We start from the raw sequence: 18,141 nt of genomic DNA on the forward strand, positions 1-18,141 counted from the left end.
CAACAGCAATCATATTCGTGGATTGGCCAAGATATTCTTGTAAGTTCTATATATTAGTACCAGCAAAATGGGTCTTTCTATTATTATTGCAGTTTCTGAATTCTTTTAAATGGCTAGCAATTTTTTTTGAATTATTGGTTCAATTTTTTTTAATCCTGTAGTTGTTGCTGGTTACCATTAAAACTTTATTCCTTGTCCTAAACCATTTCTCCCTAAAGTTTAAGTTGTTAGGTTAAAAGATATGAATGCCTATAGTGCTGTTGTGGGAGTTGAGAGACACGAGCACGATGAAAATGAAAAGTATTAGAGTTTTGCATGTACTTGTCTCTATCGTACGCTTCTTGGTTTGTTCCCAGAATTCTATGGCACACAGGAGATCAATGCTATCCATTTCTAAAAAATCTAACCCAAATGATGCTATTGTCACTGCTCGTTGGTTGGTCTCTCAGAATTTTTGGGCTGTATTAAAGTACTCTCTCTCTCTCTCTCTCTCTCTCTCTCTCTCTCTCTCTCTCTCTCTCTCTCTCTCTCTCTCTCTCTCTCTCTCTCTCTCTCTCTCTCTCTCATTGCAAACTTTTTCTAATTTCAAATTTTCATTGATGTTATTATCCTTTTTAGGGATGTCAACCGAATGGGGTGGGGTGGAGAATGCATTCCTGCTCTCCATTCCCGAACCTGATTTGCTGAAAGGCAAGTCAAAAAATTAAAAAGTTTCATGACTACATAAGAATTCATCAAAATTTTCACGATGAACCAATTCTTATCACTAGCTAATTATTTTTATTTAATTTATCTGGTTGTGAAGATCAAATCATGTATATTAACTCCACTTTTCCCCTTTTTTTGGCAGCACAATCTCAATTGATTTGGGTGGAGCACCCTGGGGGTAATCATATCCTATATTTATACTTTGATACCAAGAATACATATAACGTTTTCAAGTAGAATCAGAGTGCACTGAAAAATGTTCCTAGTCGCATGGCTATATGTGTATCCAACAGTAAAAAATGCATTGAAAGACCAAAGAGCTTCCTTTACAGTCAGTGAATATCCTCTTGGGACCCATGGCAAGATAGACCTAGAGAATTCTACTTGCTCAAAAATTACTCTAACAGGAAAGGTATGTGAAAAAAATTAGAAAAAAAAATAGTTGAATTTGATTGTTCATTTTGGGTGATGACAAGTTTGTCCTCGTTTTATTAAGTCATCTTCTGTACTAATTAACTTTTAGTCTCTAGACATTTTAAATGTGCAAATACTTATGAATTTATGATGTATCATCACCTTTTTAGAAAAACTCTTTCACGACCCCATAAGCCACAAAATATTGTGAATTCTTTTATTCTTGTTACCTTTTTGTCTTGAGTTGATCCTGTATCCCCTGCATAAGGAGGATTGCCTCAAATGAGAGCGTTAAAGAATGTGATCATACTGAACAAAATGCTTTTCCTTTCACTTTTATACTGTTCTGCTAACTTCGTCTCACATGAATTATTGTTTGATGCAGATCTTACCATACATTTCCTCCATAATGTTCTGCTAACTTCCTGCATATAGCAAATTTTACCATACATTTCCTGCAGATCTCTCAACTCACACAATCACAATTCACTTGATTGGATTGTCTAAGAACAGTTTTTTCTCTGCCACTATAATAAGTCTTTATAGTGTTCATTATTTCTTCTATATTAAGTACAATTACTCTCTGCTGCTACAAGGATAATAACACAGCCATGGCTGCTTCAGTTTCAAACATAGAAGCTGTCAAAGGAACTCCAGTATGATACTTTTACCTTACTTTGTTACTTTCAATCAATTCTACTCACTCAATTTATCACTTCTAATTTTAAACTATGTATAAGATTATGATAGTAATTGGATTGGATGAAGTGTGAATTAGTAATCAGTTATAGATAGCAAATTAGAAAAATAATGATCATGCAGATTATGGATACATACATATCATTAATTTGTGAGTTATCAATATATCTAGATGCGATTCATGATTTCTTGTATAGTTCAAAAAAACTTTATTAGAATTTTGAATAGAGTAGTAACTCTTAAATAACAAGAGAATAATGTAATTTTAAATTGCAGGTGAGTTTGAATGGTTCTGGAGCTGTGGCTTCATCAGTTCCAGTTCATCAGCTTTCTTCGGAAGCAGCTTGAAGAAGGTTACATCAAGAATCCCCAGCAGCAGCAAGGTTTTCTCCAGAAGCTTTAAAATTGTGGCGATCGATAAAGGACAAGCAGACAGATAAAAAGGGTTGGTCTATGATATCTCAGATGACCAGCAAGACATCACAAGAGGGAAGGGTATTTTGTAGTTTTTAATGTGTATTTTGTAGTTTTTAAAGGAAGTAGATAATGTAATAGTTATTGGAATTGTAATGCATGTATTACAAATTCATGGGTAGTTGTTATCACTTTGATTTTTTGTTAGAGCTTGTCATGTGATCAACCACTTTATCTGGTGTACAAGTTTATAAAGGTTTTATATTGTTAATAGTAATTAAATTTGTTATAAAGGTTTTATATTGTCTAAAGTTTACATTATCTACGAATTTTGTTGGGTTTTATTATGAAGATTAAAAAAAATAACTGAACTTGAACAAATCTATAGCCAAGCTTTAAGAATGTAGTTATTCCATACAGTAGTCACTTTTTTCCATGCTTTAAAGCGTAGCCATATCTGTAGCTATTGGCACGCTTTCAAAGCGTAGCCATATCTCTTGTTATTAGCACCCTTTAAAAGCATAGTCATATCCTCTCGCATACAGCCACGCTTAAAAAGCATGGCAATAGATAAAAGCGTGGCAACAAAAAAAGTGTGACCATAGGTCACCAAAAGCGTGTTGATAGAACAACTGGCATGCTAGTAGATGTAACTCTTTCAAAAGCGTGGCGAAAAACTATCACTACGTTTTTTCCCACTTTTTGCCATGTTTTAAAAGTGTAGCAAAATCCTAATTTTCTTATTAGTAGAAATTTTATATATACCACCATTAAGGGTATTATCGACATTATTGATAACAATAGCCATATCAATAGCTTTGATAATTTACGATATTTCAAAAAAAACATTATTAATATTGATAAATGTAAATAATAATAATAATAATAATAATAATAATAATAATAATAATAATAATAATAATAATAATAATAATAATAATAATAATAAGGCTAATCCATAATTTTTAATTATAAGCATTACGGTTAAACATAAGTTGAATATAAAAATCATAAATGTAATAGTAATTTATATTATGATATGATATTATATAAGAACGATGATGTTACACGAAATAATAACAATTGTAATAGTTTATTATTAGTCATCACAAGTTACTAATAAAGTTGTTTTTTTGCTGAATATAGTAAAATCGTCCATTCCAAAGTTATCAGACCCGACTCGACCCAGTCGGTTCGACCGGAAATCCGGTCATTCGGTCACCTGGCCGGACCGAGTCATATGTTGAACTGGCCTTGCATTAGACCCGGTGGAACCCGCTTCAACCCGGCGGGTTTTGATTAAAACCGGTTATCCGGTCTGTGTGGTGCAATTTTTTTTATTCCTAAACAAAATGGCGTCGTTCTAATGATTTCCCCCTCCCCAAACTGAAATAAAACCCTGATGGCTATCCCTCTTCCCCTATTGCCTCACATCTCCTATTCTCCTGATCTCCCTAATGGCATCTGAGACAGATCTCTTGAAAGTTGAGTTCTCTGAGACTTTGAAAGTCTAAGTTCATCAATCGACCTCACCAGTCACCGCCGATACACCCTCCCCCAGCCAACCTCGTCGTCGTCACTCTCAGTCTTGCGTGGTTCTCGTCGGCGCTGTTCATCAAGTCTCGGCCTCAACTCTCGTCATCACTCTCAGTCTCGGGTGGTCCTCATCAGCGTTGTTCATCAAAAAGCTCAGAACGCTTCTGCAGCCTCACCTCTCCATCACTCACAGTCTCTGTTCCCTCAGTCTCTGTTTCAGTTCCTCTGCTCCCTCAGGTCAGTACCTCTGCTATTGACCTATTGTTATGGAATCTATTGATAAATTTGGTTTTTTAGAGTAGTTCTTGAATTGTATTGTTGCTGGTTGCTAGTTGGTAATTTGGTCTCTATTGAATTGAATTATATTGTTGCTGGTTGTTGGTTGGTAATTTTTAGTCTCTGTTGAATTGTTCTTGAATTGTATTTTCCTGTTTGTTGCTGGTTGTTGCTGTTGCTAGTTGCTGTGTTGGTAATTTGGTATATAGTTTTTTAGTTGCTGGTTGTTTAGAGTTGTTGTTAATTGAATCAGGAAACTTTGGTGTTGTTGTTTACTGCTGGTTTGTTTAGACTATAGACTTTAGAGTTGCTGTTAGCTGAATCAAGGAACTTTGGTGAAATGGTGGTGGTTGTTGTGCTGCTTAAAAACTGATTTAAGCAAATCCTTTGTTGCTGAAAATATTTTTGGTTTCTTTGCTAGAATTTTAAAAATGGCTTTATCTCAAACACCATCAGAAATGCCACCATCTCAAGAACAAGCATCATCAGCAACTCCTACCCCTGATCTTACCACTAAAAGAGTTTATAACAATAGAGGAAAGACTGATCCAGCTTGGGGTCATTATAAACAAATTATGAAAAAAAAGGAAAAATTACTATGATGTGCATATATTGTGACAAACCTGTTAGGGGAGGTGGGATTAATCGATTTAATTATCACTTGGCTGGAAAAGGAGGAGATGTTGAGAAGTGCAAAAAGGTTCCACCTGTTGTTGCTCATCAATTTGGGCAAAATATTGAAGAATTTATAAATAAGAAAAGGAAAACTCAAGAAAATTATGCAGAAAGTTATGGAGCATTTGATGATGTTGAAAGAGAATTTGATAGAATGGAAGAGGTTGAAGCACGACAGCAACAACTCCAACATTCAGGGACAAGGTTGCCACCACCTGCAGCTAGGAAAGGGAAAAAGACTACTGGAATAGAGACTTTTTTCCCATCTTCAACAACACCTGGAGCCCAACCAATGATAAAAAGTGTATTGCAAAGTAAAGAAATTGTGGAAAAATGTGACATTGCCATTGCAAAGTGGATGGTTGATGCTTATGTGCCATTTAATGCAGTTAATTCAGCATATTACCAACCAATGATTGATGTTATTGCAAACATGCATGCAGGATATAAAGGTCCAAACTTTGGTAGAGTTCGTGGGTATTTGTTGAGTAAGTTGGTGGAGGATGTGAAAAAGATGATTGAACAGTATCATGAAATTCGGAAGCGAACTGGATGTACTATCATGGTTGATGGATGGACTGATCGTTGTAGGCGCACTTTAATTAACTTCTTGGTTTATTGTCCTAAAGGAACTATCTTCCTAAAGTCTGTTGATGCTTCTCATGCCTCCAAGACTGCAGAATTATTGTTTAAGCTTTTTAAGGATGTTGTCAACTTTGTCGGTCCTGAAAATGTTGTTCATATAGTGACGGACAATACTGCAAAATATGTTGCTATTGGAAGGTTGTTGGAAGCTGAATTCCCTAAGTTGTATTGGTCTCCTTGTACTGCGCATTGTATTAATTTGATGTTGTAAGATATTGGAAAGTTGAATGAAGTCAGTGAGACAGTTTCACATGCTTCAAAGATTACTAAATACATATATAATCATTATCATCCACTGTATCTTATGAGGAAGTTTAACAGTGGACGAGAAATACTTCATCCAGCTCCAACTCGCTTTGCTACCAATTTCATAGCTTTGCAGAGTATTCTGGCTCAAAAAGATGCATTAAGAGCTCTGGTAACTTCTAAAGAATGTACAATCTCAGCCTACTCCAAAGAAGCTAAAGCTAAAACATTTGTGGATCAAGGTTTAGACTCTAAGTTTTGGGATCAATGTACAGATGTTGTCAAGCTTACTGAGCCACTTGTTCGTGTGCTTCGTATTGTGGATAGTGAAGATAAAGCTGCAATGGGTTTTCTTTATCAAGCTTTTAATATGGCTAGAGAAGAGATGGTGAAGAGGTTTCGACGAAGAAAGAAGATTGTGGAGCCTTACTTGAATATTTTGGATACTTGTTGGGATTCACAACTTAAAAAAAATCTTCATGCTATTGGCTATTGGTTAAACCCTGCTTTTCGATTTAATGCTGCTGAATTTGAAAAACATAAGCAAACCACTTCTGGCCTACTAGATGTAATTGAGAAATATTCATATGATGATCCAGAATTGAATACTAAGTTGACAAGTGAGAAGAGAATATATTCTAATGCTGAAGATGATTTTGGAAGACAATCTACACTGCATGAACGAAGCACAGTGATGACAGGTAAATATTTTATTTAGTTTTATCTTTCTTTATTCGTTAATTTATTTATAAAAGCTAATTGTAATGCATTGCCTCTTTTGATTTTAATACCAATGGTGGGAATCTTATGGAACTGGAGTACCAAATTTACAAAAGTTAGCCATTCGTGTTTTAAGTCAAACTTGTAGTTCTTCTTGTTGTGAGCAAAATTGGAGTATTTTTTAACACATCCACACAAAGAAGAGGAATCGGTTAGAACATCAAAAGCTTAATGATCTTGTTTTCGTTCATTATAACTTGAGGCTACAACAAAGGTATCTTCTATAATTATTTATCTAATTTTAAAAAGTATTGTTCATTAAAATTTAATCTTTAGTTTAGTAATTACATAACTTGATAACATAGGAATTTAATGAGAAAGCAAAGTTATGATCCAATTTGTCTTGATACATTTGATGATCATTTGGATTGGATATTGGAAGATTCACCGCCGTTTTTAACTCCTGAAGAGGTTGATGCTCTACAAAATGATTTGGCAAATATGTCCATTCAACCAACTTTGGATGATCTTGGTAAATTCTTCAATTGCTTGAATATTTTAATTGTCAGTTGCTATTACGAATTATTCTTGATATTAATTTGTCAAAAATACACAAATGTAGATCACTTAAATTTGGAAGATGACCAAGATAATGATGGACCAAGTAACAATGCTATGGAAGATATGGATACAAATTAAAATGAGGGAAATGTTGATCAAGCTCCTAATTTGCCCTATGAAGATGTTGATGCCGACTTTGAGCTCACCCCTTGGACTTGATTTAATGATTGTGTTATCTTTAACTTGCTCTTGTTGATTTAAATTGAGAACATATTTTGTACTAAAAACTAGTTTATTAACTCTTCTTTTAGATTATTAGTTATGTTTAAGACTTAATATTTGATTATTAAGGTTTGTAAGACTCGCATTTTAAGTTTTAAGACATGATTTCAATTTTATTAACATAATTTTATATTTTTTTAGTTATGACTAGGTTAACCGGGTGAATTAGTGACCCACCGGTTGAACCATTCGGGTTGATTACCAGTTTGGTTCTGATAACTATGGTCTATTCACGAAGTCATATGAGAGAGATTAAGCGATGTGACGGTTCAGAATCGATTCAACATTTTCCGAAAACGTCCCAAAAAGCTTATAAATATAGTATATAGAAATGCATCTACTTACTCCTTCTGTATTTAAACTACCATGTCTATTCAACCACTTTTTCAATAAGATTTAAAGTTGATTATTTTAATGATTTTTAAAATTTTAAATTTGAATAACTTAAAAATAATAATTTAGAATAGCTTATGATAATATAGAAATGTTTAAATTAAAATAATCATATATTACCTATCTATAAACAATAACAATATGAAAATGATTTAATTATAATAAATACATCGTCACTTATCTACAAATAACATATATTACTTATCTATAAACAATAACAATATGGAAATGATTTAATTATAATGAACACATACGTCACTTATGTAGAAATAACATAATCCATAAAATAGTAATTAATATAATATATTATCTTCTTCTATCTAACTCAAAGTCATAAAAATAAATATAAAAATACGATTATTTACAAAAGATGGGCCATATTCAAAAGTCATATTTTTTTTTCTTTGTTTAGGGACCTCTTTCTTTAAGTGATAAGCCAAAGTACGGATTTGTATTTGAAGAATCTTTCATGTGCCTGCAAAAAGTGTAAAGAAGAAAAATAATTATGTCTTATTTTTGGAAATTATAGATCAAACTATAAGTAAAAACGTTAAGATAAACCTAAAGTAATTTCTGAATTTGTACCGAGTAAAAATCTTTAGCAATTCATCATACATCTCCTTATCAATAAATTCTTGAGCCTTAAAAAACTACAAAATTTAGAAATCAATAAAATATACCATATGCCAATACAAATTTCATTATATTTGAATGATAATTTAACAATAAAAAGAATAAAACCTGTAAAATTGAAATTTCTTGTTTGAGATTGGATTTTTTACACATGCACAACAAAAGAAGCCATTAAACACTCTGTAGAGCATTCAAATCTATAATTATCTGATATTACCTCTATTTTGTGCGGTTTCTTAATCTAATGATAAGTATCTACAATGTTGTTCTTTACTAACATCAGTTGGTTCCGCTCCTGTGAGTTTGTTGTTGGAAAAAGAAAAATGTTTAATTTATTATCATTGGTTTAAAATTATTTTTTGTTACTTTATTCAACATAGGAAACATAATCTCCGTTACAATCTCAGAGTAATCTTTTAATATTTTAGGCATATACTTTTTTCCTTTATTTAATAGAAAAAGAAGAACATAGAAGAGGATAGATAATAGGCATATTAATAACATTCTTATTACGATGATTGCATTACCTTATATGTTGTTGGAGCAATATTTCCTTTTTATCATCTTCCAGAATTGGGTCTTGTCTGTTTTAACCGTTCCTCCCCAACCAATGGAATAAATTTGAAGGGAATGAACCTATTAGATAACATATGATTATGATTACTAACCTAGAAATAGAAGTATGTATATTTAATGCAATTTTGATAGTAATTAATTTAAAAAATTACTTTATTGTCTATTGGTTTGATTGATGCAATTGCTTGCTCATCTTTCCATGCACTCCAGAGACTTTGGAATCCTTCTTGATTGATATTTGTTAATATATTTTTAGTATATCTAGTATGTCTTAGTTAATGATAATTAGTACGTACCTATTGCGTAAAACAGATGTTCAAGTTCATTGTCTTTATCTCCTGGCATATATTGATGAGCTCCTTTGAAATCAAATTGTCTATTAAAAAATATAAGTTGTTAGTCGTCAATAAATTGAAGTATGTATAAAAAAATATCTATATCAATGAAAAAGATTTAAAGATTAAAATTATATGTAGACTGAATTGTACCAAGAAGTAACTACACACACTTACTAAGAACATAAATTACATGTGGTGAAGATAACAATATTTCTTTGAAAACTACATTTTTGGTAAATTCTCCACTTGTTCCATCTATTTTTCCGTCTTTGACTAAAAGTTTTGCTGTTGACTGAGAAATACTTTAAGACAGAGCAACATATAATTGGCCATGGCTAAACACATGTTTAGGGAGATAGATCCCTACTTTAGGAATGGTCTGTCCTTGTGATTTATTTATTGTTATTGCAAAACTCAACCTTACAGGAATTCGCTTCTGGATAAGTATAAAAGGCAGTCATAAATTCTCTATGGTTTTGTGTTTTATCCGAGGCAAGAAAGCTCTTCTTCCACAGTGATGGCCGGTTAAAATTTCTACATCCAACATGTTTTAAAAAGTTCCACGACATAGTAACCTTGTACCATTGCATAAGCCGGCCTTAGGGTCTATGTTTCTCAATAACATCAAAGGTGCCCCTTTTTTCACCTTTAACACATGAGGTGGCAACCCGCCTATAGAAACTGAGTTAAGGTATTCTTGCTGATATAAATTATTAGCATCTCCTTCTACCTCATCAAATGAGACTAAATTTTGTTCTTCTCCTGGAAACTAGTTGATAATTATATCATTAAGCTGTTGCACATCATGATTTTTTGGCGTCAATATTGCCCTTTCTACCATGTAAGAAGCATCCCACCCATGAGATTGTAACTTTGAAAATATTTCTTCTATTAACTTGTGTAACAATGTTTTACCCTCCCACAGAATTGCCATATTTGCTTGTATCAGTAAAAAGTCTTCATGTATGGTGGGCTCAATTCCATCACCAATGCGCATAAGATACTCAGCGAAAATATGATCATTAGAAGATCGCATATTTTGTCGCAAATGGAGAATTTTAGTAGAAGCCCATAAATGAGACTTAACTATAGAAGCTGAAATCATTTGTGACTTACTACCTTTCGGTACGACAGGCAGTACTTGACAAAAATCTCCTCCCATCATTATCACTTTTCTTCCAAATGGCATATCATTTGCTAATATGTCTCTCAGAGTGCGGTCTAATGATTGCACCAATTCTTTATTTGCCATTGTGCTTTATCCCAGATGATTGTTGTTGTTTGTCTAATCAGTTTTGCAAGATCTAAGTGTTTGCTTATGTTGCAAATGGATGATAGTTCTGCATTAATTGGGATCTTAAACCTAGAATAAGCTGTTCGACTCCAAGGTAATAATGTTGCAGCTATTCCTGATAATGCAGTTACCAAGACAATATGACCCTTATTTCTTAATTCTGCAATTATAGCTCTGTAAAGAAATATTTTGCCTGCTCCTCCAGGCCCATCAACAAAAAACACTCCACTTTCTTTTCGATCAATTGTATTCATAATGCACCTGAAAGCTTTAGATTGGTCATTGTTCAATCTTTCTATGGTACACAGGTCTTCCCGGGTTACTTTGACCGGCAGTTCTTCTTGGATAACTCTAGGTATCGAGTTTTCATTGTCATTTTCATGAGTTAGAGCTGGCAAGTTGTATTGTGTAATCTGTTTTCCATGCTGAAGGAGTATATCATTTATATCCCTGAGTAGCGGATTTGTGAACACTACGGCTGTTGTAGTGCTGGTTGACAGATAATCATCCACCATATATGAAAAAATTCATCCCATAAGCTTCTTACATCTGCAGGCTCACAAAATATTAAGATGGTTGCAAACAACCTTCGTAAAGCACATGGCAATCATAAAACAGAAGTCTCAACCAAACACGCACGTATGCTACTGTCACTCTATAACAATCCTTGGTGTTGAGCATATTGCTTGAAAGACGAATATTGGACCTCATTCACTGTTAGCAAGTCATCCCAACTGATTTGTCCTCTGACATTAGATAACAGAATACGCAAATAAAATTTTTCTCCTTCTGATAGAAGGTGATACAATATAAATTCGACCGATGGATCTCCTCTGTGTCTTGCGTCGACGCCATTCCTTTCCTTGTTGTGCCAAGTGTAATACTCTGAAATTTTCCTGTATAAAAGATACCTAGATTGTTGGTCATCCTCACGATTTAGGGCAAAGAACTCAGTGAGCATTGTTCTAGAGAAATAATCATCATTAAGTATTTCAGGAATGGTTTGGTAATCATAGAAGCTCACTTGATATTGATTTGGCAAATGAATTTGTAACCTTTTCACTGATGGATACATTCAGTAAAGGTTAAATTTAAATATTCTCCAACATGCCTTTGGAGCAGTGGTAGCGCGAAATTGTGCTCAATACTTTTCACAAATCAAATAATCCCCGGTAATGAATCCAAAAACTTGGTGTTCAGTACCATGGCATAAACACAACTTCGCACAACTAACCAGCAAGTGTACTGGGTCGTCCAAGTAATAAACCTTACGCGAGTAAGGGTCGATCCCACAGAGATTGTTGGTATGAAGCAAGCTATGGTCACCTTGTAAATCTTAGTCAGGCAAACTCAAATGGGTATGGTGATATGCGAATAAAACATAAAGATAAAGATAGAGATACATATGTAATTCATTGGTAGGAATTTCAGATAAGCGTATGAAGATGCCTTCCCTTCCGTTTCTCTGCTTTCCTACTGTCTTCATCCAATCCTTCTTACTCCTTTCCATGGCAAGCTTAAGCAAGGGTTTCACCGTTGTCAGTGGCTACCTCCCATCCTCTCAGTGGAAATGTTCAACGCACCCTATCACGGCACGGCTATCCATCTGTCGGTTCTCGATCAGTCCGGAATAGAATCCAGTGATTCTTTTGCGTCTGTCACTAACGCCCCGCCCTCAGGAGTTTGAAGCACGTCACAGTCATTCAGTCATTGAATCCTACTCAGAATACCACAGACAAGGTTAGACCTTCCGGATTCTCTTGAATGCCGCCATCAGTTCTAGCCTATACCACGAAGACTCTGATCTCACGGAATGGCTGGCTCGGTTGTCAGGCGAGCAACCATGCATCGTGTATCAGGAATCCAAGAGATATTCACCCAATCGAAGGTAGAACGGAGGTGGTTGTCAGTCACACGTTCATAGGTGAGAATGATGATGAGTGTCACGGATCATCACATTCATCAAGTTGAAGAACAAGTGATATCTTAGAACAAGAACAAGCAGAATTGAATAGAAGAACAATAGTAATTGCATTAATACTCGAGGTACAGCAGAGCTCCACACCTTAATCTATGGTGTGTAGAAACTCCACCGTTGAAAATACATAAGAACAAGAGTGATCATTGGCTTCGGTCCCAGAGAGGGAACCAGAAGGACCAAGATGAAAATACAATAGTATAATGTCCTACTTATAGAAAACTAGTAGCCTAGGGTGTACAGAGATGAGTAAATGACATAAAAATCCACTTCCGGGCCCACTTGGTGTGTGCTTGGGCTGAGCATTGAAGCATTTTCATGTAGAGACTCTTCTTGGAGTTAAACGCCAGCTTTGGTGCCAGTTTGGGCGTTTAACTCCCATTTTGGTGCCAGTTCCGGCGTTTAACATTGGGAATTCTGAAGGTGACTTTGAACGCCAGTTTGGGCCATCAAATCTTGGGCAAAGTATGGACTATCATATATTGCTGGAAAGCCCAGGATGTCTACTTTCCAACGCCGTTGAGAGCGCACCAATTGGGCTTCTGTAGCTCCAGAAAATCCGCTTCGAGTGCAGGGAGGTCAGAATCCAACAGCATCTGCAGTCCTTTTTAGTCTCTGAATCAGATTTTTGCTCAGGTCCCTCAATTTCAGCCAGAAAATACCTGAAATCACAGAAAAACATACAAACTCATAGTAAAGTCCATAAAAGTGAATTTTAACTAAAAACTAATAAAAATATACTAAAAACTAACTAGATCATACTAAAAACATACTAAAAACAATGCCAAAAAGCGTACAAATTATCCGCTCATCACAACACCAAACTTAAATTGTTGCATGTCCTCAAGCAACTAAAAATCAAATAAGATAAAAAGAAGAGAATATGCAATGAATTCCAAAAACATCTATGAAGATCAGTATTAATTAGATGAGCGGGGCTTTTAGCTTTTTGCTTCTGAATAGTTTTGGCATTTCACTCTATCCTTTGAAATTCAGAATGATTGGCTTCTTTAGGAACTTAGAATCCAGATAGTGTTATTGATTCTCCTAGTAAAGTATGATGATTCTTGAACATAGCTACTTATTGAGTCTGGGCTGTGGCCCAAAGCACTCTGTCTTCCAGTATTACCACTGGATACATACATGCCACAGACACATAATTGGGTGAACCTTTTCAGATTGTGACTCAGCTTTGCTAGAGTCCCCAATTAGAGGTGTCCAGGGTTCTTAAGCACACTCTTTTTGCCTTGGATCACAACTTTATTTCTTTCTTTTTCTCTTTCTTTTTCTTTCTCTCTTTTTTTTTCGAAATTTTTTTTTGAATCACTACTTTTTCTTGCTTCAAGAATCATTTTTATGATTTTTCAGATCCTCAGTAACATGTCTCCTTTTTCATCATTCTTTCAAGAGCCAACATTCATGAACCACAAATTTAAAAGACATATGCACTGTTTAAGCATTCATTCAGAAGACAAAAGTAATGCCACCACATCAAAATAATTAAACTGTTATAAAATTCAAAATTCATGCAATTCTTTTCTTTTTCAATTAAGAACATTTTTTATTTAAGAGAGGTGATGGATTCATAGGACATTCATAACTTTAAGGCATAGACACTAAGACACTAATGATCACAAGACACAAACATAGACAAACATAAGCACTAAAATTCGAAAAACAGGAAAATAAAGAACAAGGAAATTAAAGAACGGGTCCACCTTAGTGATGGCGGCTCTTTCTTCCTCTTGAAGATCCTATGGAGTGCTTGAGCTCCTCAATGTCTCTTCCTTGTCTTTGTTGCTCCTCTCTCATGATTCTTTGATCTTCTCTAATTTCATGGAGGATGATGGAGTGTTCTTGATGCTCCACCCTTAGTTGTCCCATGTTGGAACTCAATTCTCCTAGGGAGGTGTTTAGTTGCTCCCAATAGTTTTGTGGAGGAAAGTGCATCCCTTGAGGTATCTCAGGGATCTCATGATGAGTGGGGTCTCTTGTGTGCTCCATCCTCTTCTTAGTGATGGGCTTGTCCTCATCAATAGGGATGTCTCCCTCTATGTCAACTCCAACCGAATAACAGAGGTGACAAATGAGATGAGGGAAGGCTAACCTTGCCAAGGTAGAAGACTTGTCCGCCACCTTATAAAGTTCTTGAGATATAACCTCATGAACTTCTATTTCTTCTCCAATCATGATGCTATGAATCATGATAGCCCGGTCTATAGTAACTTCGGACCGGTTGCTAGTGGGAATGATTGAGCGTTGGATAAACTCCAACCATCCTCTAGCCACGGGTTTGAGGTCATGCCTTCTCAATTGAACCGGCTTCCCTCTTGAATCTCTCTTCCATTGGGCGCCCTCTTCACAAATAACTGTGAGGACTTGGTCCAACCTTTGATCAAAGTTGACCCTTCTAGTGTAAGGATGTTCATCTCCTTGCATCATGGGCAAATTGAATGCCAACCTTACACTTTCCGGACTAAAATCCAAGTATTTCCCCCGAACCATAGTAAGATAATTCTTTGGATCCGGGTTCACACTTTGATCATGGTTCTTGGTGATCCATGCATTGGCATAGAACTCTTGAACCATTAAGATTCCGACTTGTTGAATGGGGTTGGTAAGAACTTCCCAACCTCTTCTTCGGATCTCATGTCGGATCTCCGGATATTCACCCTTTTTGAGTGAAAAAGGGACCTTGAGGATCACCTTCTTCAAGGCCACAACTTCATAGAAGTGGTCTTGATGCACCCTTGAGATGAATCTTTCCATCTCCCATGACATGGAGGTGGAAGCTTTTGCCTTCCCTTTCCTCTTTCTAGAGGTTTCTCCGACCTTGGATGCCATAAATGGTTATGGAAAAACAAAAAGCAATGCTTTTACCACACCAAACTTAAAATGTTTGCTCGTCCTCGAGCAAAAGAAGAAAAAAGAGAGTAGAAGAAGAAGAAATGAGGAAGAAGGGAATGGCTTCGTGTTCTGCCAAAAGGGGGAGAAGGGGTGTTTAGGTTGTGTGAAAAGGAAGGAGTGAAGATGGGTTTATATAGGAGAGGGGGAAGGGTAGGGTTCGGTCAATTGAGGGTGGGTTTGGGTGGGAAAGTGGTTTGAATTTGAATGGTGAGGTAGGTGGGGTTTTATGAAGGATGGATGTGAGTGGTGAAGATAAAGATGGGATTTGATAGGTGAAGGGTTTTGGGGGAAGAGGTGTTGAGGTGATTGGTGAATGGGTGAAGAAGAGAGAGAGTGTGGTAGGGTAGGTGGGGATCCTGTGGGGTCCACAGATCCTGAGGTGTCAAGGAAAAGTCATCCCTGCACCAAATGGCAAGCAAAATCGCGTTTTGTGCCAATTCTGGCGTTAAACACCGGGCTGGTGCCCATTTCTGGCGTTTAACACCAGCTTCTTGCCCTTTTCTGGCGTTTAACGCCAGTCTGGTGCCCCTTTCTGGCGTTAAACGCCCAGAATGGTGCCAGACTGGGCGTTAAACGCCCAACAGCTAGCCTCACTGGCGTTTAAACGCCAGCACGCTCTCCTCCAGGGTGTGCTGTTTTTCTTTCTGTTTTTCATTCTGTTTTTGCTTTTTCATTGATTTTGTGACTTCTCATGATCATCAACCTACAAAAAAATATAAAATAACAAAGAAAAATAGATAAAATATAACATTGGGTTGCCTCCCAACAAGCGCTTCTTTAATGTCATTAGCTTGACAGAGGACTCTCATGGAGCCTCAGAAATGTTCAGAGCTATGTTGGAACCTCCCAACACCAAACTTAGAGTTTGAATATGGGGGTTCAACACCAAACTTAGAAGTTGGTTGTGGCCTCCCAACACCAAACTTAGAGTTTGACTGTGGGGGCTCTGTTTGGCTCTGTTTTGAGAGAAGCTCTTCATGCTTCCTCTCCATGGTGACAGAGGGATATCCTTGAGCCTCAAACACAAAGGATTCTTCATTCACTTGAATGATCAATTCTCCTCTATCAACATCAATCACAGCCCTTGCTGTGGCTAGGAAGGGTCTGCCAAGGATGATGGATTCATCCATGCACTTCCCAGTTTCTAGGACTATGAAATCAGTAGGGATGTAATGGTCTTCAACTTTTACCAGAATATCCTCTACAAGTCCATAGGCTTGTTTTCTTGAATTGTCTGCCATCTCTAGTGAGATTTTTGCAGCTTGCACCTCAAAGATCCCTAACTTCTCCATTATAGAGAGAGGCATGAGGTTTACACTTGACCCTAAGTCACACAAGGCCTTCTTGAAGGTCATGGTGCCTATGGTACAAGGTATTGAAAACTTCCCAGGATCCTGTCTCTTTTGAGGCAGTTTCTGCCTAGACAAGTCATCCAGTTCTTTGGTGAGTAAAGGGGGTTCATCCTCCCAAGTCTCATTTCCAAATAACTTGTCATTTAGCTTCATGATTGCTCCAAGGTATTTAGCAACTTGCTCTTCAGTGACATACTCATCCTCTTCAGAGGAAGAATACTCATCAGAGCTTATGAATGGCAGAAGTAAGTCCAATGGAATCTCTATGGTCTCATTTTGAGCCTCAGATTCCCATGGTTCCTCATTGGGGAACTCAGTGGAGGCCAGTGGACATCCATTGAGGTCTTCCTCAGTGGCATTCACTGCCTCTTCCTCCTCTCCAAATTCGGCCATGTTGATAGCTTTGCACTCTCCTTTTGGATTTTCTTCTGTATTGCTTGGGAGAGTACTAGGAGGGAGTTCAGTAATTTTCTTGCTCAGCTGACCCACTTGTCCCTCCAAATTTCTAATGGAGGACCTTGTTTCAGTCATGAAACTTCGAGTGGTTTTGATTAGATCAGAGACCATGGTTGCTAAGTTAGAGGTATTCTGCTTAGAACTCTCTGTCTGTTGCTGAGAAGATGATGGGAAAGGCTTGCTATTGCTAAACCTGTTTCTTCCACCATTATTATTGTTGAAACCTTGTTGAGGTCTCTGTTGATCCTTCCATGAGAGATTTGGATGATTTCTCCATGAAGAATTATAGGTGTTCCCATAGGGTTCTCCCATGTAATTCACCTCTTCCATTGAAGGGTTCTCAGGATCATAAGCTTCTTCCTCAGATGAAGCTTCCTTAGTACTGCTTGGTGCATTTTGCATTCCAGACAGACTTTGAGAAATCATATTGACTTGTTGAGTCAATATTTTGTTCTGAGCCAATATGGCATTCAGAGTGTCAATCTCAAGAACTCCTTTCTTCTGACTAGTCCCATTGTTCACAGGATTCCTTTCAGAAGTGTACATGAATTGGTTATTTGCAACCATTTCAATCAGCTCTTGAGCTTCTGTAGGCGTCTTCTTCAGATGAAGAGATCCTCCAGCAGAGCTATCCAAAGACATTTTGGACAGTTCAGAGAGACCATCATAGAAAATACCTATGATGCTCCATTCAGAAAGCATGTCAGAAGGACACTTTCTGATTAATTGTTTGTATCTTTCCCAAGCTTCATAGAGGGATTCTCCTTCCTTCTGTCTGAAGGTTTGGACTTCCACTCTAAGCTTACTCAATTTTTGAGGTGGAAAGAACTTTGCCAAGAAGGCATTGACTAGCTTTTCCCAAGAGTCCAGGCTTTCTTTAGGTTGTGAGTCCAACCATGTCCTAGCTCTGTCTCTTACAGCAAAAGGGAATAGCATAAGTCTGTAGACCTCAGGGTCAACCCCATTAGTCTTGACAGTGTCACAGATTTGCAAGAACTCAGCTAAAAACTGATGAGGATCTTCCAATGGAAGTCCATG

The 18,141-nt window shown here is 36.5% G+C and overlaps 1 non-coding gene across 1 annotated transcript; it reads left to right on the forward strand.

The window, feature by feature from the left end:
• The first annotated feature begins 17,799 nt into the window (after nucleotides 1-17,799).
• On the forward strand, nucleotides 17,800-17,907 carry LOC112704275 (small nucleolar RNA R71). Its single transcript, XR_003154909.1, has one exon. It is a non-coding gene; the product is annotated as a small nucleolar RNA R71 (small nucleolar RNA).
• The last annotated feature ends 234 nt before the right edge of the window (nucleotides 17,908-18,141 follow it).

The sequence above is a fragment of the Arachis hypogaea genome, chromosome 7 (assembly GCF_003086295.3).
Source record: "Arachis hypogaea cultivar Tifrunner chromosome 7, arahy.Tifrunner.gnm2.J5K5, whole genome shotgun sequence".
NCBI classification, from domain to species: Eukaryota; Viridiplantae; Streptophyta; class Magnoliopsida; order Fabales; family Fabaceae; genus Arachis; species Arachis hypogaea.